Here is a 23,393-nt window from a genome sequence, read left to right as displayed (position 1 = left end):
TCACTTTAGTCACCCAATCAAAAAAATCAATAAGATTTGTTTGGCAAGATCTTCCTGAGGAAAACCCATGTTGTTTTTGATCTTGAAAGCCATGTGACTTCAGATGTTCAACAATCCTTTCCTTTAACATTGTCTCCATTAATTTTCCCACTACAGATGTAAGACTAACTGGCCTGTAGTTGCCCGACTCCTCCCTACTGCCTTTTTTGTGTATAGGCACAACATTCGCTACTTTCCAATCCCCAGGGACAACTCCCGTTACCAATGATTCGTTAAATATATCAGTTAACGGTTTTGCTAGTACACCCCCAAGCTCTTTTAATAACTTGGGGTGTATCCCATCAGGCCCCATCGACTTATTTGTCTTTACCTTAGACAACTGAAGTAAAACCTCCGCCTCGATAAACTCACATATTTCAAATGATTCAGTCTTTTTTCCCAACTGAGGTCCCATTCCATCATTCTCATCTGTAAAAACTGAACAGAAATATTCATTGAGGCAGTCAGCTAAACCTTTATCCTCTTCTACATATATGCCTTTTGTTTTTAGTCTAACTAATCCTTGTTTAACTTTCCTTTTCTCATTTATATATCTAAAAAATGTTTTATCTCCATTTTTTACTGATAGGGCAATTCGCTCTTCTGCCTGTGATTTGGCAGTTTTTATAACTTTCTTTGCCTCTTTCTGCCTAATTTTATAGATCTGTCTATGTTTCTATGTTTCTATGTTTCTATGTTCCAGGAGTCTTGTGGTTTGTTCAAATGCAACTTTGCAAACCTAAGCTGCGCTGTCATTTTTTTTTGAGAGAAGCATTTTGTTCAGTCTTTTTCTATTTATACTGTCATGAACTTTAACATTTAACATGTTAACTGAGGCCTCAAGAGTCTGCGATGTAACTTAAATGGGTTTTTTTTGCAAATTCTCTGAGCATTGCACGATCTGAGCTTGGGGTGAATTTGCTGGGACGTTCACTCCTGGGAAGATTGTGAGCTGTCTTGACGGTTTTTCCACTTTTGAATAATCTCTCACTGTAGAATGATGGACTTTAAATTGCTGTATACCACTTCCCAGATTGATGGGCAGCAACAATTGATTTTCTAAGATCATTACTGATGTCTTTCCTCCTTGGAATTGTATTAACACACACCTGAATGCTCCAGACCAGCAAACTGCTAAAACTTTGGCTTTTACAGAGGTGGTCACACTTGCTGATGATCAATTAATCAAGGGCATGCGATTAACAGTACCTGTCTGCTACTTAGCTTCCTAATTCCTATGGAAGTTTCTCACATATAGCTTCTCTATCTGGCTTTTTGTTGTTCATCTCAGGTTGTATTTACATATTTTTTAGACCTGCTAAGGTCTGAAGAAGACGTTTTTGTATTATCCACTGGCTCTGACGCCAAGATCTTCCCCCGTTACCTCTGCACACATACGCTTCACCACCAGATACAGTGGTCATGCATCTGGTCTCCTATGTTCTATGCTACATCCTGAGTCAGAGTGGTCCTGCTAGTCGTTCCCCATGCTCTGCACTTGTTCAATAACACCGGCCAGCCTATCTTAGCCAATATCAGTGAGTGACCACAGTTTGTACTGCCTACGGTTCTTCCTCCTGCACTACGGACCAGGCAAGGTCCTGATAGTTAAGCTACACTCATACTTACTAATCATTCTTAGTATAAATGGGGGTAGAAGCATACAAGATGGATTAGGGTCGCAAGGGACAGTATTGGAGAGGGCTGCAATGAGGAGAGAAAGGTAGGGTAACACAAGTGCAATCCTGTAAATATATTGAACATGAGACGGTTACAATAACTTAAGAATGGCTGGAGGTTGCAAATAATCGCTTAATACCTGGTTTAATAATGTATGCATGCATTTAATGTAAAAATATTGCCAGTATTGGCCTGTTGAAGGCAGTAGAGGACGAGATTTTCCTTTTTACATTTGTATGCAAAGGAAAAAAACAGCTTCTAATTCTTCACTAGTGTTGCTAATCTGCAATTAACAAACACTGTAAGTGTAATCAGTCAATACTCCTTGTGTCACAGGACTGGTAATGAGTTCTGTATGTAATGAGACACAAAGCGTGTACTTCCTGATAAACCTAGTTTATTTTGAGATTTTTTATCATATTATCTTGACATATGTATATTAACCTTTGAAATATATCTTTACTATTAACAAAAGGACAGCCATTTTAAAATTCAAGTTAAAAAGTACAAGTCATATTAATGTATCAATTATAGTTCCTTTACAGGGTATCAGAAAAAAATATTTGATAGCTTTGCAAATACTTAGCTTTTAATTGGACAATATATAAAGTAATTTAATCTTTAATTTCAAAGATACTTGATAATATTACTTGATAATACAAGTGATCACCTGAGCAACCAGGCATGACAACACATTTATCCAATTTTATATTCTTAATCACTAGCAGGTATCATAAATAAACTGATTATACTTTAGGTTTTAGAGGAATCAATATGTGTTTGCGTGTTTTCAGTATTGCTTACAGTGTTATCCAATTTCAACAATAGCAGTTTACGCGCTCTGTATAGAATTTTAGAACCAGCTGCAATGTGTTCTTGTGGCAGGATGGTTAGGGAATGCAATTTTCAAGCATATGTACCCCCGGAATGTACTCCACATTAATAAGACCAAAAGTATCCGATAATATTACTCATACGGGGCCAGGGTTTGACTAGTCTTTTGGCCCAACTAAGTGGCTCAGTAGCAAAGCAGCCTGACAGAGGAATTGCTAGGTTTCAATATCACTTACTGTAAGGACTACAACTAGCTGAGTCTGAGGATCTCCATTATGGCTGCTTTTTAGCTATGAAGTTGGTTCAAGATGTATGAATCTTGTTTCATGTTTTACCTAAGACCTATATACAGGGCCGGCCTTAGGGGTGTGCGACCTGTGCGACCGCACAGGGCGCCATGGTTGCAGGGGCGCCTGACCGGGACTTAGATTAAAGCATCGTTTTTTTTTTTAAACTTTATTTAACATCATTGATGTTAAATAAAGTTTTTTAAAAAAAACCGATGCTTTAAACTAAGTCCCGGTCAGGGGTGCCGAGCGGTTGCTCGTGAAGTTCTCGGCAACCGCTCGGCGCCCCTTACTCTCCGTGACTCCGTCGCGGTGCCAGCATCTCATGTTGAGCGCCGGACTATACCGGCGCTCAAAATGAAATGCCGGCAGAGCGAGAAGACGGATGCCTCCCGCTCTTACCGCAGGACTCCGGCAACAAGGTAAGTGGGGGGTGGGGGGGGGTAGTTTGAAGGGGCAGAGGGGGGGGTAGTTTGAAGGGGCAGAGGGGGGGTAGTTTGAAGGGGCAGAGGGGGGGGTAGTTTGAAGGGGCAGAGGGGGGGGTAGTTTGAAGGGGCAGAGGGGGGGTAGTTTGAAGGGGCAGAGGGGAGGGGTAGTTTGAAGGGGCAGAGGGGAGGGGTAGTTTGAAGGGGTAGCGGGGAGGGGTAGTTTGAGGGGGGTAGTTTAAAGGGGCAGAGAGGGCGGGTAGTTTGAAGGGGTAGTGAGGGGGGGTAGTGAGGGGGGGCGCCAGAGGAGTAGTCCGCACAGGGCGCCACAACGCCTAAGGCCGGCTCTGCCTATATAGATACATTTTCTCTAGAAAATGTATCAGTGGGGGGTAAACGTTCATAATAAAATGCTTTTATAAACAAAATCATTCCTCATTAATGAGTGGCAGAGGGCACTTCATATTAATCTTGGACTGTAAAGGAGGCCAGTGTGCAGTGCTGATCCCTATACAGCTTATGTGTGCCAAACAAGAGCTACTCCTCCTACAGTGGACTACAACTCCAAGCATGCAGCACAAGCTGGATCCAGTTATTACAGAAATGGTTCCTTATTATTTTAAACGACACATCCTGATTGCTAAATATAAAACAGTTATAAATTACTGAGAAACAGCTCACAGAAATGAAATCGGCAGTGATTTTGATGTCAGATCCTAAGATTCTGGATCTATGGATGCCAGACTCCAAGGCTCCTTGAAGGTTGTTTAACCAAACTTTTAGAGCCTGTGAAACTGAGATCAAGAGCACAGCGGGATGGCACCCTGCTCCAGCGGTTAAGCAAGCATAGTTTTTTAGAATATGCTATGAGGTATATTTCCATATGCTTGTGATTTAGTTCATTTGGCTTACATCCAGAATATTTTTTAATTTATATGTAATTATGGCTTGTGGATTATTTAAAATAAACCTCAAAAATCTTGTGTTACTCATAATTATTTAGATGTTGGCTCACTGACATTCCGTGCCCTGGTTTACCTTTATGGTTTGCCTAATTAAATACATTACATTTAACTCGGCAACTTATTATTGTATAACTCAATATTCAAATTACTGTTCAGTCTCGAAGTTCTTTAACATATAAATTGAAAATGAATCTCGTTGGCGCTCAATGCATTTTACAGTGCAATAGGTCCAACTGGTACCCACCAATAGGATCTTTACTAAAGTTATATAGCTTTAGTTTATAATGCAAAAATAATATTCTGCTCATTCTTGCAGGTTATAAACATTTTTTCATAATTGATAAAAAAAAAAAAAACATTAATGTGACATAGTCTTTACAGTCTTGTGGTATTTCCTACCAAGTTTTCCAAGTATTTTCAAGTATTTATAGTCTAACACTACAGCAAGGTGGTTTAAACGTGCATAGGATCTAAGACAATACTAAGTGATAAAGGTCTGAGTCTACAAAAATGGACAGATTGATGGGTTCCTGTCTGCCATTAAATTCCATGTTTTTATGCAAGTCCCATGTAAACATATAAGGCTGAGTGAGGTGTCACGGACTTGATCCCAATTGCTAAAATACCTCCTTACTTTCTATGTTTTATGTGAACAAGTATTTTCCGCTATATTGCTGGCTACTCACTTTTAAACAATTGACTATTTATCACTTCTAACAATAAAGCCATACTGGACTAGAGAAGATGGAGCCAGCAGCATATTATGCGCTAGGCCCACTGCAAGTGCAGGGGGTGGTAGTCCCTTTGCCAACAAAATGTCAATTTTGGTGAACAATGTAGAACAAATTCAAATATTCAATACTGATTTGTAGAACTGGTCGCTAAAGTCATCACAGGGGACAAGGGCTAAAAACTCTGAAAAACTAAGTACCATTGAACCACTTCAGTACATGCGTGGCCATCGCCGAAGCACGGTGGTAACCTCCCAATTAGAATTCAATTGAGGATATTACAGCAATATTTTATATACCGTATCTTCTGTCTATACTAACAAAGCTGAACCTCAGTGTGGAGATTCCCTTTGTCAAATAAACTAGGCTTCTTCTAAGGTCTCTCTTTTTTAGTAAGGTCATTAATTGGGAAAAAGATACAGATGTTTAGTTTGCCCATGTGCTCCTGGATTGCCTTTTCTGTAACCCCAAAACAAAAGTGCAGGGATTTTTGCTTACCACGAAGAACTTCCTCTTCATTTTTTCACCAGTTCCCCTGCCTCTATAGTGCTTTATAAATTGAAATTGTATTAAAGTGCTATGAGCATTGAGCACTGTACACCAAAGACTACATAATTTATGTTTTTTTTTTTAATTATTTCTCCACTTATTATTCATAAAATTGTATTTGTATAATTTAATTAATATAATGTATTCATTTTAATTTGTGTGATCTTCTTATGTCACCTTGTCTACTTTTCATAGGTTATTATAAGCAGCACAGAGATGATGAGATGTGAAGAACACATTGAGGGCAACTGTGGTCAACCCCATGTACATTCCAGGGCAGCTTGAGATGTAATAAAATTCTGCTTAATGATACACTAGGTGGATGGTAACAATCTGATTGCTAGTTTGGTATTACCTAACTGACATTTGCTTTATTAAAACACAGTCATGACTAAATAATCAAAGTAATAAATCACCCACTTGCTGAATGAAATCTATCTTTAGTCAGGGTAGTTCATAATTAATTCTTTCCAACGCCCAAAAGGCAGATTTCCTGATGCTGAAAAAGGCCTTTTAAAGGCTTACTCCAACAAATTAAAACGTATAAAGGGAGGTCAATTAATTGACACTTTTTAGAGTTTTTATTAATGTATTAATGAGTTGGGTGTATCTAGAAGGGGTGTCAAACTTAGCCTTTGATGACTCTAATCATGCCAGAGTTTTATAATTTCTCAAGTAATCAAACAATGAAATAAGATGAAGAAGATGATGAAGGAAGGGTATCACATACTACCTGTAGCTTCTGTAGGCCAAGGGGGAACCACAGGTGTTATGAGGCACCAAACAAATATAGAAGTTCAAAGAGTTGGCTCTTTGAAGCCACCACTAATAAGACCTGCTGCTCACAACTTCTATTATTATTCATTAGCGGTATGTGCAAGGTGTTTTGTTACCATATTTTTACTTTGATTGCATTCTTTAGTTTGTGTAATATGAAGTCCAGTTTTATCCTTGGTTGGATATGCACAGCCACTGGCTGCACACTGGCTGCACCTAATCTGCTGCTGAAGCATGAGTCAGTGGCACCGTTGGCCATTTACCCAGTGTGCCTGATGGTCTGGCAATACACATCAGAAAAAATCAGCACACTACAATAGGAAAAGAGGCAGTTTAGATGAGGGAGTTCTTATCTGCCAAATTCTATAATTCTAAAACAGAAATGAGTAGCTGCTCCCAGGGAACTAGTATGTGCTTAAAGGGCCAGTTACCTAAAAAAAATGCAGCCAACCACATTCTACTTCAAATTAAACTTAGTTATGCCGGGAATCTTTACATGTCCTCTAGAACTGCATTACATCAAGATGGTGTTTTGGATAGTTTCCACTCATGCGCTAATTATCACTCTTCTTCTGAAATAACCAGAATACCAGAAAACAAAATGAAATTTCTAACTAATAACAAAAGACCTATTCAATAATGGAAACGAACTATTCACCTACTGAAAAATATTTGGAGTATTCTTGAATCCCCACACATTATGAATTTCTCTGGAATAACAAACAGGTTTATACATTCTGTACTTTCTAATAATTATAACATCTTGTGTCAGATCATCATTTCAATTTCAAATGTACTTATTTGGTAGGTCAACCCACTAAATGAACGTAATCATAGTAATTATTTCACAAACATTACTGTAATTAAAATATATGTCTTAATGTTGCTAACTGTTGCATTTCAATATATACCAATTAAGGTTTCTTTTTATTAGTTTTTGTCTATACAGCTAACTAAATGATATGTCGCCAAACCCTTCAGGACACACCTTTGTTGGGCTGGATGCCAAGATGCTTACATGTGTCTTACTACACCCACTTTGGTCAAGGATAAATATAGGCTTGCTGGTTCCCTCAAAACACAGAGTCTACAATCAACTCTTTAAGGTAAGAAAACCTCCTGTATTTTCCAGGTGGAAATCAACAAGTTAAGTTACTTGATAGCACTTTACATGCAATATTATAAGGAAGATGTGAGCAAAGCATTATTGTTATTGAATAACATATCATGCCTATTGCTGGCTGAGCTAGTCTTGCATTTTTATTGTTTGCATGTTTTTCAAATGCTCGAGGGTTGTCTGTAAGATAAAAAATGGTAGTTTTAGCTGTAGTGTGTGCAAGCTCACTGACAAGACCTACACATTTCAAAACGAACGCCTAGGGTCTGTTCCGTCATGCAGAACAAGACTGCCCTGCGTTTTAGTTCGAGACTGCCATTCTAGGCAGGGTTGGTCTGATATACCGATGGAGATTTTTTTCTATTCCATTTTATTTATATTACTAAATATTCTTAACAGATGAGAAAGCATGAACAAATAACTCACACAGTTTAATATATATGAACATTGTATATGCCTGTTAAAATATTTATTGTACAGCCATTAAAATTATGGTTTAAAGTTATTTTGTTATAAGAGGTCATTAATTACCTAAAATAATGCAATCTTTCCTGACAATGAAGGCATTGATTTATTGTAATGCAACCTTTAAGTGTGAGCACTACCACCAAAAAAGCCTTTTTTCTCTAAATATCCAAAGAAGGGAGATGGGAATAGATACGGTTAGCAGAAAATAGATACACTGAGAAACGGGAAAGGGGAAAAAAAGAACAAAAGGACAAAAAAGATACAGAAACGAATCCTGCCTGCCTGCTTTTGCCGTGCACAATGCAATAGCCTGCCAAATGAGTTAAAAGTAAGTGAAACAACCTAGGCAAAACCTAAAAAGAGGAACTGGTAAGACTGAATAACAATATTATTTGGACCTTGATGTGTAATATGAGAGACCGCTGAGACAAATTGAACCTCTCGCTATTCAGATCTGTATGAGAAATTTTATATGAAAAAAGAGCAATTTCTCAATTATCAGCCAGTGATAAAATCAAATAGCCCTCCAATACTCATTTTTCTTTGAGCTAGATATTAAATATGTATTAACTTAGAGTGAGTTACAGTAACATCTATTAAAAAAAAATAAGGCAGCAAACGCACATACAGAAATATTCAAAAATAAACACATATGAATACAATAAAAATACAGTTTTCAAACAGGAAAGTTTATGCTAAAATGTGGCAAACCCAGTTTTAAAAAAATCGTTAATAGATCACACAATTCCAGATGCGCATGAGTCAAGTATGTTACCTAATTGCAATGTCATTTAATGTGAAAGCTAATTAGGATCTTACTTGTAGAAGCAAAAAGAAAGACGGTCTTCCTTTTCTTTTTTCTCTCTCTCATTCATTCTCTCTCTTTTCTTCTTTATTTTCTGCTCTCTTATTTCACTCCCTTTCATTCTTCTGTCTACTATGTCTTCTATACACCCTTCTTCTCTCTCTTCTTCAATTACTTGCGATTTACCCCCCCATCCCCTCTCTTCATAATCATCACTAGTGACAATTAACACTTATTGGGGATTACCACACTTCACCAAGAAATAATTGACCTAAAGTAAGCCACAAAATACTTTTGTATTATATTTTAGTTATATATTTATATAATTAAAAGGAACCTGTGGCTCTCCAATGAGGTCTTTAAAGGGGAAATAAGTTTTCTCCTTGAACATACAGTGCGGTATACAGTAATGCAGGTTAGCATTCTCCAAACCTTATTCCTGGTGGCTGCCATTTTTGTCAATCAAACACCACATTGAGTTGATTCTTTTAATAAATCCTACTTCCACAATGAAATTGTTTCCTCCATAGACCTTGATTAGTTAGAATGTCAGTCTGGGTGATGAATTAAATACGTTATTCTATTGTTAGCATTGGGACACATACAAATGACTAATATGCATCTGCCAAAACCAATAACTGTATACAACACATGTTGCCTGATTTTAAAATAAAATCTATTCCACAGGTTTTTTAATCCAAACATTTGAAAGGAAAACATCCAACTGCAGCAATGGAAGGAGGTATGTTTTTCAATCCGCTGATTATATAAATTACTATTGAAGTAAATTTATGGTGTTCTGACTTCATTTTATTGATATGTATATTTTTGGGTTTTTTTTTACAGCTCCAAACCCCTCCAAAAAGGTACGATTATACACTGAGATTATTATATATTTCTGATGTGCATGGGGTATCATACACCAGATGATCAAGTAATGTGAGGGTGACTTATATACAATTTATTTTCCTTTTAGCCTTCCGGCAATAAACAGAGTCTGGTAAGTGCTAATCCTTTCAACAACAACGCAAACTGCATACCTAGGATAATTCAGATCATATATAATAAATTATAATAATAGTGCATGATTTCTAACAGCTATTGCAATGCTATGGCTCATTACCAGGGTCACTAATATATACCTGTCAACTACAAAAGCATTGGTCATGTGTGATTGCTATGCTGTTAAACTTGAATGCAGAGCAATGGTTTATGGTTTGCAGCGGGATTATGGTTTAATCCCACTCCCGCCCGCTCCCGCCTGCTCCCGCTGTTTTACATCCTGCTCCCGCCCGCTCCCGCAATGTGGGTGTTCCACTCCCGCCACATTTGTGGCCAATCCCGCCCGCCTCCTTACCTGATTTCCCGCGCAGTCCCGCATGGCTGGCCTCGAGTTGTTCCCTCACAGCGTCTCTTCTCTTGCTCCGCCCAGGAACAAGGCGGAGTCACAGGAAGTGACGTCACATGACGTGACTCCGCCTTGTTCATGGGCGGAGCAAGATAGGAGAGACTGTAATGGAGCAGCGAGAAGGCATCATTGCGGGACTGCGCGGGATTACCGGGACCCGCAGGTACAGTGCCTGACCGCCCGCTCCCGCCCGGAGCCCCAGAAAGACCGCCCGCGCCCGCAAGTTTTTTGGCGGGTCCCATGGGACCCGCCTCCCAATGCAGTCCTCTAGTTTGCAGTATCTTATAGAAAATGTAGGAAGTCCGAGGAATTTTCCATTATTTCTAGCACATCATTTTTTTGTAGTAATTATGTAATTATTCTGTTACAGCATAGGGTATTATCTCCCTGTACAAGGGCTATAACATATGTGTCGCTTCATGAAAAATCACCAAATATTATCTCTTTTGTTTTAGACACCATGGGATGATGGAACACAAGGAAATGGTCAAGATCAAAGCCAAGGGCAACAGAACCAAAGCACAGATCAAAGTCAGGGAAGTGGACAACAGCAAGGACAGAACCAAGGAAGCGCTCAACAAAACCAAGGCAGTGGACAACAGGGTCGTAATAATCAGCAACAAGGGCAGGGCCAAGACAGTGGGCAACAAAGTCAAGGCAGTGGTCAAACTGGTAGTGGATACCAACAGGGAGGACCAGATTGTGGACAGAAAAGCCAAGGCAGTGGACAACAAGGCCAAGGCAGTGGTCAAACTGGTAGTGGGAACCAGCAGGGAGGACAAGATCGTGGACAGCAAAGCCAAGGCAGTGGGCAACAAAACCAAGGCAGTGAGGGTCAGCAGCAGCAAGGACAAGGCCAAGGCCGTGGGCAGCAAGGGCAGGGCCAAGGGCAAGGTCAGGATTCTTCTTACTTTAGGCAAGGAAGAGACAAATAATTTATCTGTCTATAAAAGTCCGGAGCCTATAATTAGCCTCATGTCATGTAATGCATTATATAACCTTCCTATATGTATAACGAGCTTTCAAGCATTCTAATAAAATACCATATGTGCAATTGCAACATTGTTATGATATTTTTTTTGTGCAGTCTGTATTCTGAAGTTGGCGTTTGCTTTCAAAAATGGCAAGGTCCAAGTAACAAGTTTTACTAAGCATTAAAAATTGTGTTACATAAACCATTGCATGTTTAAGGGATGATACCCACACATTTGCCATACATGTGATGTTGCAGCTGTTTAAATCTAACTCATGTTTTTGACCTGTAGTGTTGGTTCCCAGTCTGGGTGTATAGTAGTAGAAAACAGCAGTACTTTTCATGAGCTCTACATTAGAATTTATAATACAGACTAAAACCTAATACAACCATTGAATAAAGGTGCAGAAAAATGTATCAAAACAAAGCATAAACATGCTCAAACTCAACACACAGTATTGTACAAATGATGCATCAACCATGACAATGCAGACCAAAATCCCTTAGAGTGATGGCACTGCAGACCTTTGCACTGCATTACAATATACTTTGTCAAATCATAAAGCAGTATATAAAAAGTAACAGTTTTTTCATTAGATTTGGGAAATTATTTGAGCTCACACATATTGATAGGTAAATATGCATAGTTCAAATTAGGTCTTGAATGGATTAGTCTCTGTTTCTAATCGTTTTATGTTACTTAATATCCATTTCAGTGATGAGATTAACGCCATATTTTTATTTTTATTTTTTCAAATAAGTATTTTATTTATATATTTTTTTTAGATCAACACATTAATGCAAGTATGGAATTTAATACTAATGATGTTTCACCGTATCCTACTGTGTTGTTTTACACAGAAAAGGTTGAAATGAATTCCAATCTTGGTTATAGTCTTTGTTGTCAAAGAAAACTAAAGATGCGTATTTGCTGTAAGTGCACTGACATGTTTCTTTTTCTTTTTATCTTCAAATTATTATCTTTTCCTGTTGTATATGATATGGCATCATACATTTCTTCAAATCATTTGATTGAGGGTATAAAAACTCTTAAATCGTACTCTTACATACAATTACTACCAACCTTTTCATTTATTGGTTAAAAAAACAAATGTTAAATTAGGAGTTCAGACGGTTGTTCAAATGTGCTGCTCTACTTAAGCAAATCTACTTGATTTCAATGGGAGTTCTTTCCTGCCATGCAGATGTAGTACTGCTTGTCAATTTAATTTTCAATGTTACACTCTCATTGACTTCAGCTGAAGCAGTGTCGGAATAAAAATCATAGTCAATTTATAAGCTGTGAACTGCACTGAAGTCAAACAAACTATTTTTTTAGCATTTGCCCACAGACATAAAATGCTTAATGTTGGAATGTTCCAATTGTCATAGCAACAGTCTGCTAGACAATGACTTAGATGCTCCGGGTTACAATTACAATATAATACTGGAGCTGGCAAAATCATAGCCAAAGTGTCTCAGCTGTGAGAAATGTAAAAGGGCATCTGCAAAGCAAGGCAGTGAAAAAAAATATTTATCTAAAATGTCATTTTTATACCGCAAGTCATGATTCTGCTTTGCAATTAAAAGTTTGTATATCTTACTGTGTAATGTGTGTGTGTGTATATATTACATTTAATACATATTGCAAATGGCTTGCTGTATTTTGCTCTGACACAACATTTTATTATTTTCAAGGTCAATGTGGAAATATGTATTTTATCAAAAACAAACAATTCTGCAGGATTGCCGACGGGCACATATGATAAGATAGAATGGGCACATATTTCCCTTAATGAATTTAGGTCCCGGTGAGTGTATGCTCCACTCCACTACAACAAACACCTCATTTTACCCCATGAAAAAAAATGCCAACATTCAAGATCCCGTACTTTATACAAAACTGTTCTTGCACAGCATAATGCTGTTCTCTTCTTCTCCTTCCTTGTTCTTTCCTCTGTTTCTCTGATCTGCTTCTCCCTGCTATATGCTCCATTATCAAGGCCTCTTCCGCAAAAGGGCTACAAGAGGCCAGAATAATGCATATGGATTTTTGGAGAAAGAGAAGCCTTTCTGCACTCCTCTTTCTCTGCAAATCCTGCATAACTCTACCCTCTTAGAGCACTATCGCAAAAGGGCGGAGCCATGGCTCGCATCATAGGGACAGCACCCCCTCATTCCTCCACCTGGGGTGAGGTTGTCTCAGTGATGTGCACCAAGGCTCTGCCCTCTTTGCCGAATTGGTCTGGTATCACTTTTCTAACCTTTTTCGCAAATACTGGTAAAATATAAATAATGTATAAAGAAAACAGTTGGAGCAAATTAAACAAGGAATTGTGTGTATTCAATATTGGTGGAGCTATTAAGCAATCCTCTATGCAGTCACGATCCTCTTGAAAAATGCACTCTATGCTTATTATGTGTTATTGAGATTCTAGCCTATATTTATTATTATTCATTATTATCCTATACTAAGTATAGTATAGTAGGTGGAACAAAAAGACTTCAGTCCATCAAGTTCAACCTTTCACACATACCCACTTATAAAGTTCTAAAGTTGATCCGAAAGAAGGCATCATGTATATATTTTATTGTAACAATTTGTGTAGCATGTAGCTGGCCTTAGGTGTCTAGGCGCCCTGTGCGGACTACTCTGGCACCCCCTCGACAAAAAAGAAAGGGAAAAAAATCTAGTTCAGGACCGTCACGGAAAAACGGTCACTTAATGACCTTTGACGGTCCTGAACCGTCAAAAAATTAAATAAGCTTAGAAAGTGATCAATGATGTTGAGGCATTCAGCAAGGCCGAGATCGGCATCGGGGGCCATGTCTGGCCCCTCTCCGGGGCGTCAACAGCCGCCATACATTGTGACGGACCGACCAGGGATCTCAGGTTGTCCCTGTCCGCCAAGAGATGACTTCTTCCGCTAGGATGACAAACCACTGCAATTCACTGACAACATCCCCAAGCAAAGTAAAGGGATATCGCTATCCAGTACCCAAATAACCAGGCAAAACTAGTCTTTAGGTACAATAAGAGGAGAACTGATTTATTTTAGACACAGACAGCTGGATATATCCAGCAAAACACACATTAACGTAAAACAAGATACTGGGATACAAACCACCCCATTAATCTGCCTCCCAGAGACAACAGGGACAGTAAAGGGATTAAAATTACATTAAAGGACACAGACACCACTAAAACAAGGAATACACATTGTTTTAGTTACAAAGAATACACACTGGGCAGACCAGACAGGGTTTCCCAGGCAACCTGTGCCCCCCCCCAATGAGCACAGGGTGACTAAGACGTAAGAAGGGTGGGACAGGAAAGTAACGAGTCACTCCATGAATCCGTCATGGACCCCATCCCAAATCCAAACCTACCCCATGTGTCCTCAGCCTCAGATTTACCGTAACAAAATCTTCCAGTGTTGGCCTTGAATAATAAAATGAGGGAGTTAAAACAACAACTCTCAAATGTGGATCCTGCCATGGCGCTTCACCTTGGGGTCCACTTACCTGACATGTAAATTGACAGTGATCACAGCAAGAGGGGGAACAAGCCTGTCACAAACATTCGGGATGTTCTTGGAGCCCTAAATGTCTTTTGCTAAGTTTCTTGTGAGTGAGGCAGATTGTAAGATCTCCCCAATTTATAGGACCATTTAAACCTTTGGCAGGACGTACCCCATCCCAACTAAAATGCATGCAGCGCATCTCAACAGTATATATATTTTTGTACTAATCATTACTAATCATTCTGTGCGCTTTTGCTAAACCATTGTTGTGTCTAGTTTCTAACACAAGTACTGTCTCTTAAGAGTTTTTCACTACCTTTATACAAATTGTATGCTGCTGACACAATCTACTCATGTCAAACACTGGAGTCAAGCTATCAGACACTTTCAAATCAGTGGTCATGCCATCAGACGCTTTTTCTTTAGATTAGCAAAAGGTGCATTAGACCTGGAAATGGGATAATAATCATATAATGTTACAATTTTTAGTGGATTTTGCAGAGTTCTCACACAAATATATCTCCCTGCAAAATTAGATACGTTTATTAAACAAATTAAAGGTAAATATCCGCTCATATCTAGCAAATTACCTTTTATAACATTTCTGCATATATTACAAAATTCCACCGTTAGACCAACACATTTACACTGCACATATCTCTCACACACACCCCTATATAATATCTTACAATATGGTGCATTTTTACTGTGGAAATTTAAAGATATAGCACCCCAAATAGCAGCGCAGTACTTGATAAATGTCATATTTCAACATTCTACATGGGGTTAAAAAAAATTCCCCCCATTGGACCAATACAGTTACACTGCACATATCTCAAACATACATCCCTCTATTATTTCTGAGAATATGGTGCATTTTTACTGTGGAAATTTAAAGCTATAGCGCCCCAAATATCAGCCCAGTGGACAGCAACCGTCATTTTTCAACATTCTACATGGGGTTAAAAAAAATTCCCCCATTGGACCAATACAGTTACACTGCAGATATCTCAAACACATGCCCCTCTATTATTTTTGATAATATGGTGCATTTTTACTGTGGAAATTTAAAGCTATAGCGCCCCAAATATCAGCCCAGTAGACAGCAACCGTCATTTTTCAACATTCTACATGGGGTTAAAAAAAATTCCCCCATTGGACCAATACAGTTACACTGCAGATATCTCAAACACATGCCCCTCTATTATTTTTGAGAATATAGTGCATTTTTACTGTGGAAATGTAAAGCTATAGCACCCCAAATATTAGCCCAATTCATAACAAATAGGATTTTTCAAAAATCTTTAGAGGGTTAAAAAAAATTCCTCCATTGGACCAATTCAGTTACAGTGTAAATATCTCAAACACACCATCCTCTATTATTTCAGAGAATATGGTGCATTTTTACTGTGGAAATTTAAAGCTATAGCGCCCCAAATATCAGCCCAGTAGACAGCAACTGGCATTTTTCAGCATTCTACAGAGGGTTAAAGAAAATTCCCCCATTGGACCAATACAGTTACACTGCAGATATCTCAAACACATGCCCCTCTATTATTTCTGAGAATATGGTGCATTTTTACTGTGGAAATTTAAAGCTATAGGGCCCCAAATATCAGCCCAGTAGACAGCAACTGACATTTTTCAACATTCTACAGGGGTTGAAAAACATTCTCCCATTGGACCAATACAGTTACACTGCAGATATCTCAAACAAGTGCCCCTCTATTATTTCTGAGAATATGGTGCATTTTTACTGTGGAAATTTAAAGCTATAGCGCCCCAAATATTAGCCCAATACATAGCAAATGGGATTTTTGAAAAATCTACAGGGGTTAAAAGAATTCCCCCATTGGACCAATAGTTACACTGCAGATTTCTCAAAGACATGCCCCTCTATTATTTCTGAGAATATGGTGTATTTTTACTGTGGAAATTTAAAGCTATAGCGCCCCAAATATCAGTCCAGTAGACAGCAACCGGCATTTATCAACATTTTACATGGGGTTAAGAAAAATTCCCCCATTGGACCAATACGGTTACACTGCAGATATCTCAAACACATGCCCCTCTATTATTTCTGAGAATATGGTGCATTTTTACTGTGGAAATTTAAAGCTATAGCGCCCCAAATATTAGCCCAATTCATAGCAACTGGGATTTTTCAAAAATCTACAGGGGTTAAAAAAATTTCCCCCATTGGACCAATACAGTTACACTGTATATATCTCAAACACATAACCCTCTATTATTTCTGAGAATATGGTGCATTTTATAGCGCCCCAAATATCAGTCCAGTAGACAGCAACCGGCATTTATCAACATTCTACATGGGGTTAAGAAAAATTCCCCCATTGGACCAATACGGTTACACTGCAGATATCTCAAACACATGCCCCTCTATTATTTCTGAGAATATGGTGCATTTTTACTGTGGAAATTTAAAGCTATAGTGCCCCAAATATCAGCCCAGTAGATAGCAACTGACATTTTTCAACATTCTACAGGGGGTTAAAAAAAATTCCCCCATTGGACCAATACAGTTACACTGCAGATATCTCAAATGGAGTCCCCACCGAGATCGTCTCCGATCGCGGCACCCAATTCATTGCACGTTTTTGGCGCGAGCGTTGGGGGTCACCCTGGCATTCTCTTCTGCGTATCACCCACAGTCTAACGGTGCAGCGGAGAGGGCTAACCAATATCTTGAACAATACCTGTGCATCTTTATCAACCACCATCAGGACAATTGGGTTGACTTGTTGCCCTTAGCCGAGTTTGCTCGTAACAATGCTGTGCAGGAGTCTACGGGAGTGTCCGCCTTCTACTGTGTTTACGGCCTTCATCCACAACCCTTCCCTGGAGCATTTCCAAATTCTCCTGACCCAGCGCTGGAGGAGAGGCTGGCTACTATCCAGTACACTTGGGCTTCGGTGAGGAGGGCCTTGGAGCTGGCTGGTGGGCGACAGGAACTCCAGGCCAACAAGAGATGTTCTGGTACTCCTGCTTATTCTCCTGGGGACAGAGTATGGTTGTCCAATAGATACCTGCGACTCAGAGTACCCAGCATGAAGCTGGCGCCACGTTCCATCAGCCCTTTTCCTATTGTCCACAGGGTGAATCCTGTAGCCTATGAACTTTCTCTGCCAAGAACACTCCGTATTCCTCAAGTTTTTCATGTCTCTCTACTGAAGCCTCTGGTTTGCAATCATTTTTCTACTACTAGGTCCTCTGCCTTGAAGACTTCTGCCGGAGATACTTCCGGGCATATTCCTCAAGCTATCCTGGACTGTCGCAAGGCAACAAGGGCGTCTCCGATATCTGGTCCATTGGAGAGGAATTGGCCCAGAAGATCGTTCCTGGGTTCCTGAGGCTCGATTTCATGCTCCTCATCTCGTGGGTGCTTTCCTCGCTAGAGGTCAGAGTTGCCCTGGCAGGGGTCGCCCTGAGGTCACCCCTTTGTGGAGGGGTACTGTGACATACCTGGCAGGGAGATCCTCCGGGTCCCATGTTCGGCAACCGCAGCTGCCGCAAGGAAGGGGGAGACCCCCTGCTTCTGTCCGGCAGCCGCTGCGAAGAAGGGGGAGACCCCCTTCTTCGAACCAGCAGCCGCATCCGCTGTGAAGAAGGGGGAGACCCACGCCTCTGCATGGCAACCACAGCCGCCACGAGGGAGAGGAAGACCTCCCGCCTCCACACAGCAGCCACAGCAGCCGCCGCGAAGAAGGGGGAGACCCCCCCACCTCTGCACAGCAGCAGCCGCCGCGACGGCGAGGGAGACCTCCACCCTCCACGCTGCGTTCCCGGCAGCCGCAGCCGGGAGACAGGTCCTGCTCCGTTGTCCGGACTCGCTCCTCTTCACACCACCTATTGTCACCGGCAGGAACTACATCGGCTTATACTGCGAGATTACGTATACGTCACACGCAAGATGGCCGCAGAGGAAGTGACGTAACAACACTTTGAATATTTGGCGGGTCATCTCTAATTGTCGCCAAACTCATTTGCCTATTTAGGAGACTCTCAAACATATAGCCATTGCCTTCTGATGGTCGTGCCTATCTCAGTACGCGTTCCAGTTGTTTTCCTGTTATTGACCCGGCTTATCCCACGACGTTCCTGTTCTCCGGTATCCTGACCTCGGCTTATCCCACGACGCTCCTGTTCTCCGGTATCCTGACCTCGGCTCTCTGGACCATCCCTTATTAGTCTTACCTGACTTCAGTGTCTCCTTCCTACGCTGTGTCGTATATATATATATATATTTTTTTTTTTACAGATATGTGCCATATATTTCAATATTCACTTGTGTTTAAATAAATGTTACTAGTTTTGCATAAAAGAATATAAAAATATTTATATTATTTAAAAAGAAAACATTAAGATACATTACCAATTTTAACCAATGGGCTGATATTTGGGGCACTATAACTTTTAACTTCTACAGTAAAATCTTTCCATATTGAAAAACATTTTAAAGGGGGGTGTGTGTGAGGTACATGTAGTGTACATGTATTTGTCCAAAGGAGGAATGTTTCTTAACCCCATAGGATATTGAAAACTGTAACTTTGCAGCCAATGTGCTGATATTTGGGGTGCTACATCTTTAAATTTCCACAGTAAAATCACACCATATTGTAAGATATTATAGAGGTACATCTATGTGTGAGATACATCTAGTGTAAAAATATTGTTCCAATGGAGGAACATTTTTTGCCATATATGATATAGAAAAATGGCTGTTTTTAACCAATGGGATAAAATGTAAGGCTCTATAGCTTTAAAATTCCACAGTAAGCTTTTCCATATTGTAAGATATTATAAAGGGGGGTATACGTGACACTACTGCACTGTTAATATTTTGGTCCAGTGGGGGAATTTTAATACCTTATAGAATGTTGAAAAAATTACAGTTGATAACTACTGTGCTTATATTTGGGGTGCTATATCTTTAGATTTCCACAATAAAAATGCACCATATTCTCAGGTGCAATAGAGGGGTATGTGCTTGAGATATGTGCAGTGTAACTGTATTGGTCCAATGGGGGAATTTCTTTTAACCCCATGTAGAATGTTGAAAAATGCCAGTTGTTGTCTACGGGCTGATATTTGGGGACGCTATATCTTTACATTTCCACAGAAAACATGCACCATATTCTCAGAAATAATAGAGGGGGGTGTTTCAGATATGCGCACTGTAACTGTATTGGTCAAATAAGGGAATTTTTTTTAACCACATGTAGAATGTTGAAAAATGCCAGTTGCTGTCTACTGGGCTGATATTTGGGGTGCTATATATTTAAATTTCCACAGTAAAAATGCACCATATTCTCACAAAAAATAGTGGTGGGTGTGTTTGAGATAAGTGCACTGTAACTGTATTGGTCCAATGGGGGAATTTTTTTTAACCTCATGTAGAATGTTGAAAAATCCCATTTGCTATCTACGGAGCTGTTATTTGGGGCGCTATATCTTAAAATTTCCAAAGTAAAACTGCACCATATTCTCAGACATTATAGAGGGGAGTGTGTTTGAGATATGTGCACTGTAACTGTATTGGTCCAATGGGGGAATTTTTTTTAACCCCCTGTAGAATGTTGAAAAATGCCAGTTGTCATCTACTGGGCTGATATTTGGGGAGCTATATCTTTAAATTTCCACAGTAAAAATGCACAATATTCTCAGAAATAATAGAGGGGCATGTGTTTGAGAAATCTGCAGTGTAACTGTATTAGTCCAATGGGGAATTTTTTTTAACCCCTGTAGATTTTTGAAAAATCCCAGTTGCTATGAATTGGGCTAATATTTGGGGTGCTATAGCTTTAAATTACCACAGTAAAAATGCACCATATTCTCAGAAATAATAGAGGGGCATGTGTTTGAGATTTCTGCAGTGTAACTGTATTGGTCCAATGGGGAATTTTTTTTTAACCCCTGTAGATTTTTGAAAAATCCCAGTTGCTATGAATTGGGCTAATATTTGGGGTGCTATAGCTTTAAATTACCACAGTAAAAATGCACCATATTCTCAGAAATAATAGAGGGGCATGTGTTTGAGATATGTGCAGTATAACTGTATTGGTCCAATGGGGGAGTTTTTTTCAGCCCCCTGTAGAATGTTGAAAAATCCCATTTGCTATGTATTGGGCTGATATTTGGGGCACTGTATCTTTAAATTTCCACAGTAAAAATGCACCATAATCTCAGAAATAATAGAGGGGCATGTGTTTGAGATATGTGAAGTGTAACTGTATTGGTCCAATGGGGGAATTTTTTTTAACCCCATGTAGAATGTTGAAATATGGCATTTATCAAGTACTGCGCTGATTTTTGGGGTGCTATATCTTTAAATTTACACTTTAAAAATGGACCATATTGTAAGATATTATATAGGGGGGTGTGTGTGAGATATGTGCAGTGTAAATATATTGGTCCAATGGTGGAATTTTGTAATATATGCAGAAACGCTAGAAAATGATATTTGATGGATATGAGCGGATATTTAGCTTTAATTTGTTTAATAAACGTATGTCATTTTGCAGGGAGATATATTTGTGTGAGAACTCTGTAAAATCCACCCAGAATTGTAACATTATATGATTATTATCACGTTTGCAGGTCTAATGCACCTTTTGCTAGTCTAAAGAAAAAGCGTCTGATGGCATGACCACTGATTTGAAAGTGTCTGATAGCTTGACTCCAGTTGTCAAACTTGATAGTACTATTTACTAAAAGTAAATTAACCCCTTGACTGCTAATGACGGCATGGTGCCGTCGCTAGCAGTCCCAGTCAGGTGCTAACGACGGCACCATGCCGTCGCTAGCACTACCTTACCTTGATGGAGGTCTGTGGACCCCCATCACCACCTACCCCTGCGATCTGCCCCTCATATTGAAGGGCATCACTGGGACCACCCGATCCGGCCGGTGACGTCGCGCGTAATGACGCGATGACGTCACCGCGCATCTTTATTGAAAACTGAATAGTTTTGAATAGTCAGTTAAAGCGGTATGGGGGCATGCTGCTTAGATGCCTGTATCTCAGGCATCTAAGCATCTACAGACCCCCAACATATATCGCCTCACCTTTCCAACGGTATAATGCTTGTGAAAAAATAATAAAAAATATTAAGTAAAAAAAATAAAAATGTACAAAAAAAGTAAAAAAAATTAAATGATCTAAACATAAACTAGTTTAACTTAAAAAAAAAAAAAGTTTAAGTATTCTAGCTAAATGATCACTGTGGTAGTCAATGTTACCACAGTGGTCATATAGCTATAAAAAGGCACATTCCCTTTTTAAAAATGGCCGATACTAAATTTTAACCCCATTATCTCTTTGATCATGGGGTTAAATTTAGCCAATGGTAGAGGAAGGCAATTTTTGAAATCCTGATGAACTGCAAATATTATTAAAATCAGCCATTTAGCCTGTGCGGTTCGTGAGTAACCATCTCATCGCTGGAGCGCCTTGCATTTTTACTGCAAAAATTATTTTTGCTGTAAAAGTGATTTTTTTTTCTCCCTTTACCATCATTTCTTTGGGATTTTAAGGGGAAAGAATGGTGTGTGCTTCTGCGCGTGAATGTATGGAAAGTATGGTGTGGGCTTCTGCGAGTGAATGGAGATATGAAAGGCGTGTGAATGGTCAGTAATTAGGGTTGAAGCCTTGACGTGGCATTACTGCTCACGTAAGAAGTTAAATTATGGCACAAAAAGTACATATTTGCAAAAATTACACCCCTTGGCGCATCAAATGAGGGGCTGCATGTGTTTCTAGTACAAACCTGGAGTGCGCAAGACACAAATGAACATGTCGCTATGGTTAGAAAAAACATATTTTCTAGCCAAAGCGACATATTCCATCATTATTTGTGCACTCAACTTTTGTCCTAGAAATACATGTAACCCCTCATTTGAAGCTCCAAGGGGTGTAGTTTCTTGAAATGTGTACTTTATGTACCCTAATTTAACTTCCCAGATGTCTAGACCACTTTAACTTCAGATATGGCAGAGAATCTTGTTAAAAAATTGTTTTAAAACATTTAGGGGTGATGCCTGCATTTAGACAGCTCTAGACAGCTGGAAAGTTAAATTATGGTACATAAAGTATATATTTTCAAAAACTACACCCCTTGGCGCATCAAATGAGGGGCTGCATGTATTCGTAGCACAAGACTGGAGTGCGCAAGACATAAATGAACTTGTCGCTTTTAATTTAATTTTTTCTTTTATTTTTAGAAGTGTCTACTGTTCTCAATTTCTGTTTATTTTATACCGGTTACCTACTACAAATATTTAGCAACACAGCTTTTGATATTAGAGTTTAGAAAAATAACATTACGAACTAGTTTTTATTGAGTCGGAAGTGAAAAATTACACTTTTTTCCCATTTTTGGCTTTATTTTGCAAACCTAATGAGACATACACATATAAAAATGGTATATTTGGAATCTGCTGGGTGTGCTGAAAAAAACAATATATGATTTGTGTAGTTTATTCCCAAGAAATTTACTTCTAAACGCATTTAAACGTCAGATGCACCAAAATGCCGAAAAACAGCTTAGCACCAGGGTGGGAAATGGCTTAGCAGCCAAGGGGTTAATACTAATTCATTTTGCTGCTCTCACAAAGTAACACAACCTTCCAATTTCATTCCATTAAATATTTCCTAATTATTATTATTATTATTAGGAATGAAGACCATCAACTTATCCTAAAAAGCAGCAGCAGCAACTCAACTGGTCAGACCTCTCTCGTCCTCTCCACGTCCCGCTTCTCTCCTCATTATTGTAGTTTGCCAGGTGAAGC

This window comes from Spea bombifrons, chromosome 9 (assembly GCF_027358695.1).
Source record: "Spea bombifrons isolate aSpeBom1 chromosome 9, aSpeBom1.2.pri, whole genome shotgun sequence".
Taxonomy (NCBI): Eukaryota; Metazoa; Chordata; class Amphibia; order Anura; family Pelobatidae; genus Spea; species Spea bombifrons.
The sequence above is the reverse complement of the archived record's forward strand: the minus strand, read 5'-3'. Positions refer to the sequence as shown.